Source organism: Mustelus asterias, chromosome 6 (genome assembly GCF_964213995.1).
Source record: "Mustelus asterias chromosome 6, sMusAst1.hap1.1, whole genome shotgun sequence".
NCBI lineage: Eukaryota > Metazoa > Chordata > Chondrichthyes > Carcharhiniformes > Triakidae > Mustelus > Mustelus asterias.
Genome location: NC_135806.1, coordinates 8,034,156 through 8,043,144, shown reverse-complemented (window position 1 = coordinate 8,043,144; position 8,989 = coordinate 8,034,156).

The following is an 8,989-nucleotide window of genomic DNA, read 5'->3' as shown; positions in this document are numbered from 1 at the left end:
GCCAGAGCACCCAGAGGAAAACCACGCAGACATGGGGAGAACGTGCAGACTCCGCAAAGACAGTGACCCAAGCCAGGTCCCAGGAGCTGTGAGGCAGCAGTGCTAGCCACTGTGCCACCGTGCCGTCCCTCAATCCTGCCACTTATCTCCTCGATGTAACTCAGCACACCCCTCGGGGCTGCCCCCATGCAGTGAAAAATGTGCCCAACCTCAAAAGCAGCGCCTTCCACATAGTCAAATATCCCAGGCTGCTCCTCGAGGCGGTGATCAAATGAAGTCCGATATTGAGCCACAGTTCCGGGTCGATGACTGAGGGCTTGGACAAAGAGGTGACCACATGCCAAAATCACATCTGTGTTTAATGTTACCCGACTGCACATAATTCTTTATCTCTTATTACTTATTACTTCCTCAAGCAGATTACAAAAAAACCCGCCATGGGAAGCAAGAGTCACTCGAAGCTGCCATTTTGCGAACGCAATGACTGGATGTCCATCCACCACGACTCACCCTGGCCCTAAAAGATGGACATTCTGTAAAACTGAACAGTACAAACTGGGATTGTAAAAGCAATCAGCTGGCATCAAACTGCCATCGTAAATCAAGTATTAATACCCATCGCAGGGACACATTAAAGAAAAGGGAGGAAATTAGTTCCTGATGTGGAGAGCTGTACTCGCGCACAAGCTCCAAATAACGCTCGGAACATTTGGAATAAAGGATTTCATCACTTGCTTTGTTTGTATTCGGTTCTGCAAATGCTACAGAGGATGCTTTGATCTGAAACTTATCTCATCAGATTATCAGGTGCAGCCTCACTTTAATGCTTTCTGGCAGGGCCAGAAAAAGCATTAGTATTTTTAGAAGGTGTAGATGGGACTCTTTGTTCTTCTTGACACAGGGCTTTGCGGTAAAACCCGCCGAATGCTTAAAGTTCATTGCCATACTTCAATTTAGAGCAAAGGCTAATTTATTACTCTAGTGCAGAAGAGACTTAAAATAACACCAAATGACACTTAAATTGCATGGGCAGCATGGTGGCTCAGTGGTCAGCACCTTAGTCGGGTTCTATAATGCTGTGTTGTCTGTGCTTTTTTTTACATTCTTTCATTAACATTTTGGCTTGGAAACATCTGTGGTCCTGAAAAGCCGAGGGTTGCAGTTAATATTCTTTCCGGAGGCATCAGAGACCTGGCATCCTTAGCCCTGATTCCAGTCCAATTGCAGCCTCAGGTCGCTCTCTATCTATCTAGTTTCCACGTTCTCCCCGTGTCTGCGTGGGTTTCCTCCGGGTGCTCCGGTTTCCTCCCACACTCCAAAGATGTGCGGGTTAGGTGGATTGGCCGTGCTAAATTGCCCCTTAGTGTCAGGGGGACCAGCTAGGGTAAATGCATGGATAGGGCCTGGGTGGGATTGTGGTCGGTGCAGATTTGATGGGCCGAATGGTCTCCTTCTGCACTGTAGGGGTTCTATGATATTGCATCTTTAACTTAATAAAATGCCCTTTCATAGGAGCGAGCACTCAAAGAAAGACACCGAACCACATAGGGAAGTATGAGGGCAGATGACTAAAAGCCTGGTCAAAACATTAAGGTGGCACGGTGGCACAGTGGTTAGCACTACTGCCTCACAGTGCCAGGGACCTGGGTTCGATTTTGGCCTTGGATGACTATCTGTGTGGAGTCTGCACATTCTCCCCATGTTTCTGTAGATTTCCTCCGGGTGCTCTGGTTTCCTCCCACACTCCAAAGGTGGATTGGTCATGGTAATCTTCCCATTAGTGTTAGGGAGATTAGCAGAGTAAACACGTGAGGTTATAGGGATAGGGCCTGGGTGGATTAGCCATGGTAAATGTGCAGGACTATGGGGTTGGATGGAGGGGAGGGCCTGGGTGGGATGCTCTTTTGGAGAGTCGATACGCACTCAATGGGCCGAATGGCCTCTCTCTGTACTGTAGGGATTTTATGCTTTTAAGGAGTAGCTAGCAGGAGGAAAGTGAGGAAGAGAGGCAGAAAGGCGCAGGGAGAGTATTCCAGTGCCTAGGACATACTGATGACTGAAGGCATGACCACCAATAGAGGATCAGTTAAAATCATAGAATCCCCACAGTGCAGAAGGAGGCCATTCGGCCCATCGAGTCTGCACCACCCACAATCCCACCCAGGCCCTACCCCCACAACCCCACATATTTACCCCGCAAATCTACCCATCCCGGGACACTAAGGGGCAATTTAGCATGGCCAATGAACCTAACCTGCACGTCTTTGGAGTGTGGGAGGAAACCGGAGCAGCCGGAGGAAACCCACGCAGATACGGGGAGAACGTGCAAACTCCACACAGACCGTGACCCAAGCCAGGAATCGAACTCGGGTCCCAAATGCTGTGAGGCAGCAGTGCTAGCCACTGTGCCACTATGCTGCCCAGTTAAAATCAGGGATGTTCAGGAAGCAAGAATTAGATAACCGTCAATATCGCAGAGATCTGTGGGGCTGAAGGGGGTGACTGGCGAATGATGCTATATAAATGAAAGTCATTACTTGTCCAAGGTACGCGAATTCTGGTGGAAAGATGCCCACATATCAACACTGGGTCTGAGCGTCTCACTTAAATACACGGACATTATATTCTCGCTGTCAAATGTGGCTTGACTGGCAACCCAAAGTAAAAGGCAAAATTCGGGCACTGCTGCTGTCCTGAAATTAGAAAGAGAACATTAGAAATACTTGGCAGGCTAGACAGATTCCAGAGAAGAGGAGGACAGAGTTATTTGATTTGATTTATTATTGTCACATGTATTAGCATACAGTGAAAAATATTGTTTCTTGCGCGCAATACAGACAAAGCATACCGTTCATAGAGAAGGAAACGTGAGAGTGCAGAATGTAGTGTTACAGTCATAGCTAGGGTGTAGAGAAAGATCAGCTTAATGCAAGGTAGGTCCATTCAAAAGTCTGACGGCAGCAGGGAAGAAGCTGTTCTTGAGTCGGTTGGTACGTGACCTCAGACCTTTGTATCTTTTTCCCGACGGAAGAAGGTGGAAGAGAGAATGTCCGGGGTGCATGGGGTCGTTAATTGTGCTGGCTGCTTTGCCGAGGCAGCGGGAAGTGTAGACAGAGTCAGTGGATGGGAGGCTGGTTTGTGTGATGGACTGGGCTACAGTCACGACCCTTTGTAGTTTCTTGCTTATTATTGAGTTATTACTTCAATGACTTTTCGTTACAACAGGGCAATATTACTGAGGAGCTGCTTATGAAAAGGAAGATGGTTTGTGCTGGTGACAGGGATCCTCGCTCTGTGGGGTTAACGTCCTTCTCAGGGGTTTGAGTACAAAGTCTAGGCTGACTTTCCCAGCGCAGTAAGGCAGTGCTGCATCGTGAATGGGGCACCGGCTTCTGAATGGAATGTTGAACTGAGAACATTTCAGCCCCCTTGGGTGAACATGGAAGACCCCACGGTGCTGTCTGAAGAAGGGAGGGCAGTTGTAGCCTTCAATCAACATCGCTAATACATATTAGCTGGCCATAATCACATTGCTATTCCCGGGATCTTGCTGTGCACAGATTGGCTGCCGTGCTTGGTATTTGGCAGCAGTGACTGCTAAATTTTCCGGGCATAGAATATTTTTGTCTATTTATCATAGAAATCATAGAAATCATAGAAACCCTGCAGTGCAGAAGGAGGCCATTCGGCCCATCGAGTCTGCACCGACCACAATCCCACCCAGGCCCTACCCCCACATATTTTACCCGCTAATCCCTCTAACCTACGCATCTCAGGGGCAATTTTAACCTGGCCAATCAACCTAACCCGCACATCTTTGGACTGTGGGAGGAAACCGGAGCACCCGGAGGAAACCCACGCAAACACGAGGAGAATGTGCAAACTCCACACAGACAGTGACCCGAGCCGGGAATCGAACCCGGGACCCTGGAGCTGTGAAGCAGCAGTGCTAACCACTGTGCTACTGTGCCGCCCTTATGGTCCCATTCCTTAGAACAGTGCATCTTCTGGGTCAGTTTTCTGGAAGGCAATTAGTTGGACGCTGTCTGTGGGTTAGTGGCAGGAGACTCCCAGAGGGCAATGAATGGAAACACTTTAGGGATGTTCTCCAAGTTTCCCCGAGGAGGTCAAACATCCCACTGACTCATGGGAGTCCCTATCTTGTGATTGACCAAAATGGGCCGCTTCATTCGGAAAAGCACCAAACACATGGAGAGGCCTTGTCAGGAGAGTGCAGAGATGTTGAGGTGACGGAGCGAACGCACAAACCTCCAAACAAACCATTCCCCCAACCCTTCAAACACCACCTGCCCCACTTGTGGCAGAATCTGCTGATCACACAGTGGACTCCTCAACCATCTCAGAACCCATTGAACCCGAGCGCAAGCAAGTCGTCCTCGGTCCTGAGGGATAGTGTGTGGGTGGAGGAGGAAGAGGGCAGATTCGTGCATTGGCAGCTTTTACTGGAATGTCACTGTCCTACTGCAGTGAAAACCTTCAAGGAGGATCAAACAAGATGGCTGCAAGAAAAGGTGGAGGAACCTGTTTGCTCCGCCTCCATCCTGAGCATTGTCTGTGAGAGAGGGTCTCTGGGTGATGATGTCACGTGGGGTGTGATGATGTCACAGCATGGGGTGATGATGTCACAATGTGTCATGATGTCACAATGTGTGATGATGTCAAAATGTGGGGTGATGATGTCACCTGTGGGGATGATGATGTCACGGTGTGGGGTGACGATGTCACAGTGTGGGGCTGATGATGTCACAGTGTGTGATGATGTCACCGTGTGGGGGGTGATGATGTCACTGTGTGGGGGTGATGATGCCACAGTGTGGGGGTGATGATGTCACAGTGTGGGGGTGATGATGTCACAGTGTGGGGGTGATGATGTCACAGTGTGGGGGTGATGATGTCACAGTGTGGGGATGATGATGATGAGGACGCTGCCTTTGGGAGAAAGGGGAGGAGGTTCATGAATGGGCTGGGGGCACAACATCATCATCAACTATTCCCCTTACACCCACCCTCGTCTCCCCAACCCCCGTGCCTCCTGCCTCCCCCCGCCCCGCCGCCTCTCCCCCCAACCTCCCCCTCCACCCCAACTCCCCCCCCCCACTCCCACCAAGCTGCCTCCGAATCGCTACAAACAGTTCCTGCTACATTACAACGACACTATTCCATCGGCTGAAAAATACTCTGGGACACCCTGAGGTCAGGAAACAGGCGGGATAAATACAACCTGTTAATCTATTCTAATCACTCTCACACACTGATATTTACAATGGTGAGAGCATGGAGAGAGTACGTGAAAATCACACCTCCCATCTCACTCAATTCACTAAAAATAAGGGCATTATTCCCAAATCCCTGGACGATGTAACATGGAATTTTGAAAGTTGAATGCAAAGGATTTTACGAGATTGGATTCAACTTCTCCAATAGGAACGCTTCTCAGGCAATGTTCAAAATTATCCTTTGGCTTCAAACCTCCAGCATTGTGGAAGAATCAATTGATTCACTATGGCAATTTAACCAGGATCATTGGCCAAATCCAGCATGGCAGGCACCCATATGCTTCAGCTTTGCTCTGGTGAAGCTTCCAGTGGCTGGAGCTGCTTAGAGCCGGCAGTGAGAGAGTTCCCGACGGTGCAGAACGACTCCAGTGAACTCAGGGAGGCCACTGCACTGACTGCTGGATAGCAGCTGGGTTTAAAGGGCTCAGTGAAGGGGAGAAGCGAGGAGAGGGAGCAATGTGTCCGGGTAAATACATTGTGGGTCCGGAGGTGTCCAGTGGGGGTGGGTTGGTCGCGTTGCTCTCGCGGGTGGTCAGGTCCACTCATGCAGCCATCAAGATTGGTCCAGGTCTTCTCTAGGGGGGATGTTGGTCAGAGTCCTCTCGGGGGTGGGGTCTGGGTCAAGGCAGGCAGGGAATTTAGAGTCGGGTGTTAGATTGGGGAGTCGCGTGGGGCTCAGTGTGGCGCAGTCTCATGGGTGGCTGGAGATCCTGGGGGGGAGGGATGGTTCTGAATGCCCAGGGGGTTGAATAGTCAAGGGTGGGGTATCCCGTGTGGGGCTTGGACATGTCAACATCCAGAAGGCTGCAGAGTGACGAATCAAAAGGCGAGGTTCTGTTCCTCGAGCTTCATTGGAAGATGAAGCAGACCGAGGACAGAAAGGTCAGAGTGGAAGAAAGCTGGAGAATGGACTAGAAGCTTGGGGTCAGGATAACAAACTGAATGGAGGTTTCCCGCTAAGCGGTCACCCAGTCTGTGTTTACCTCCCCCAGTGTAGGGGAGGCCGCATTGTAGCACAGTGGGCGGCACGGTAGCACAGTGGTTAGCACTGCTGCTTCACAGCTCCAGGGTCCCGGGTTCGATTCCCGGCTCAGGTCACTGTCTGTGTGGAGTTTGCACATTCTCCTCGTGTCTGCGTGGGTTTCCTCCGGGTGCTCCGGTTTCCTCCCACAGTCCAAAGATGTGCGGGTTAGGTTGATTGGCCAGGTTAAAAATTGCCCCTTAGAGTCCTGGGATGTGTAGGTTAGAGGGATTAGCGGGTAAATATGTGGAGGTAGGGCCTGGGTGGGATTGTGGTCGGTGCAGACTCGATGGGCCGAATGGCCTCCTTCTGCACTGTAGGGTTTCTATGATTTCTATGATTTCTATGATTGTGAGCAGCGGATACATTGAGAAGAGTAAGAGTAAATCGCTGCTTCACCTGGAAGGATTGTTTGGAGACTTGAATGGTGAGAAGGCAGTAGGTAAAAGGGTAAGTGTTGCCTTTCCCATGCTCGCATGGAAAGGTGCCGTAGGAAAGGGAAGAGTGGCCGAGGAGTGGACCAGAGTGTCGGAAAGGGGACAGTCCCTTCGGAATGCTGATAGGGCTGGGCAGGGGAAGATCATAGAATCCCTACAGTGCAGAAGGAGGCCATTCAGCCCATCGAATCTGCACCGACCACAATCCCATCCAGCCCCTATCACCATAGCCCCATGCATTTACCCTAGCTAGCCCCCCTGACAATAAGGGGCAATTTAGCATGGCCAATGCTTGAGTTGATTGGTACATGATCTCAGACTTTAAAAAAGGGTGGCACGGCAGCACAGTGGTTAGCACTGCTGCCTCACAACGCCAGGGACCCGGGTTCAATTCCAGCCTCAGGTCACTAGCTGTGTGGAGTTTGCACATTCTCCCCGTGTCTGCGTGGGTTTCCTCCGGGTGCTTCGGTTTCCTCCCACATTCCAAAGATGTGCAGGTTAGGTTGATTGCCAAAATAAATTGGCCCTAGTGTCAGGGGGATTAGGAGGGTAAATACATGGGTTTGCGGGGATAGGACCTGGATGGGATTGTCATTGGTGCAGGCTCGATGGGCCAAATGGCCTCCTTCTGCACTATAGGGATTCTATGGATTCTATGATTCAACTATCCTAACCCGTACATCTTTGGAGTGTGGGAGGAAACCGGATCACCCGGAGGAAACCCACGCAGACATGGGGAGAACATGCAAACTCCACACAGACAGTGACCCGAGGTTGGAATTGAACCCGGGTCCCTGGCGCTGTGAGGCAGCAGTGCTAACCGCTGTGCCACCATGCCATGTTGGTAGATGTATTTGGTAGTGGCGTCACACTGGAAATGGAGAGAATGGTGGATGATGCTCTATTGAATTACAGAGGCTGGTGGGTGAAAGGTGAGGACAACGGGGACCAAACCCCATCCTGGGAGGGAGGGGTGGGGTGACAGTGTGGGGAGCAGAAATTTGCTCAAAACTTGTTACATTTCTAACTCTCCTCAGTCCTGACATCAGGTCACAGACCTGGAGCATTAACTCCGTCCCTCTCTCCCGACCCACTGAATATCTCCAGCATTTCCTGTATTTGGCTTTTATGTGAATGCAAGTAATTTTGATTTGATTTAATTTATTATTGTCACATGTATTTGCATACAGTGAAAAGTACTGTTTCTTGCGTGCTATACAGACAAAGCATACCGTTCATAGAGAAGGGAAGAAGACAGTGCAGAATGTAGAGTTACAGTCATAGCTAGGGTGTAGAGAAAAATCAACTTAGTGAAAGGCAGGTCCATTCAAAGGTCTGATGGCAGCAGGAAAGAAGCTGTTCTTGTGTACGTGACCTCAGACTTTTGTATCTTTTTCCCGAGGAAAGAATGTGGAAAAGAGAATGTCCGGAGTGCGTGGGGTCCTTAATTATGCTGGCTGCTTTGCCGAGGCAGCAGGAAGTGTAGACAGAGTCAATGGATGGGAGGCTGGTTTGCGTGATGGATTGGGCTACATTCACGACCTTTTGTAGTTTCTTTATGTTTTTCTTTCTGCCTCTGTGAAGTGTCTCGGGGGCATTTCCCTGCATTAAACGTACTATATCAAAGCAAGTTGTAGGGATTTTGGAGATTTTTGGCATCACCTTTGGAATAAAACTTTGACATTGTTGGCACGGAAGTCTACATAGCATTAATTGCACAGAGAACAGATAGTTCACACATTAGGGTTTAATGCCCTCTCTCTGAACCCTAACCTTAATCCTCCTTCCCTGAGCTTCCTGAGTGGTTTGGACCAGAAAAAGCTTAGAATTTAGTCCTTGGTTTTTAGCTCAATGAATGATGCAAAGATAAAAACATAGACGTATACGATTAAATAACAACCAAAGTTAATTCAGATCACAGAAACATACATTTTTAACAAGTCCCATATTTCTGTGGTATCCCAGTGACATGACATTTCTGTGTCACTCAATGTTGTATTTAATTCCATCGGTCGTGAATAGCTCACTTCACTGAGGCAATCATTTGCAAGTGGTGAACTGGCATATTTCCTCATTGGAATGAAAAGGAAAGTATTACATTTCTTTATCAAAGAATTCAGAGGCTAAAGAACAGAATCCGAGAGCACAGAAAGGAAACAATTTGTCCCCTTGTGTCCGTGTCTCTCTCTGGAGGAGTTACCAAAGAGTTCCACTTCCACCTCCCCCTTTCCCAT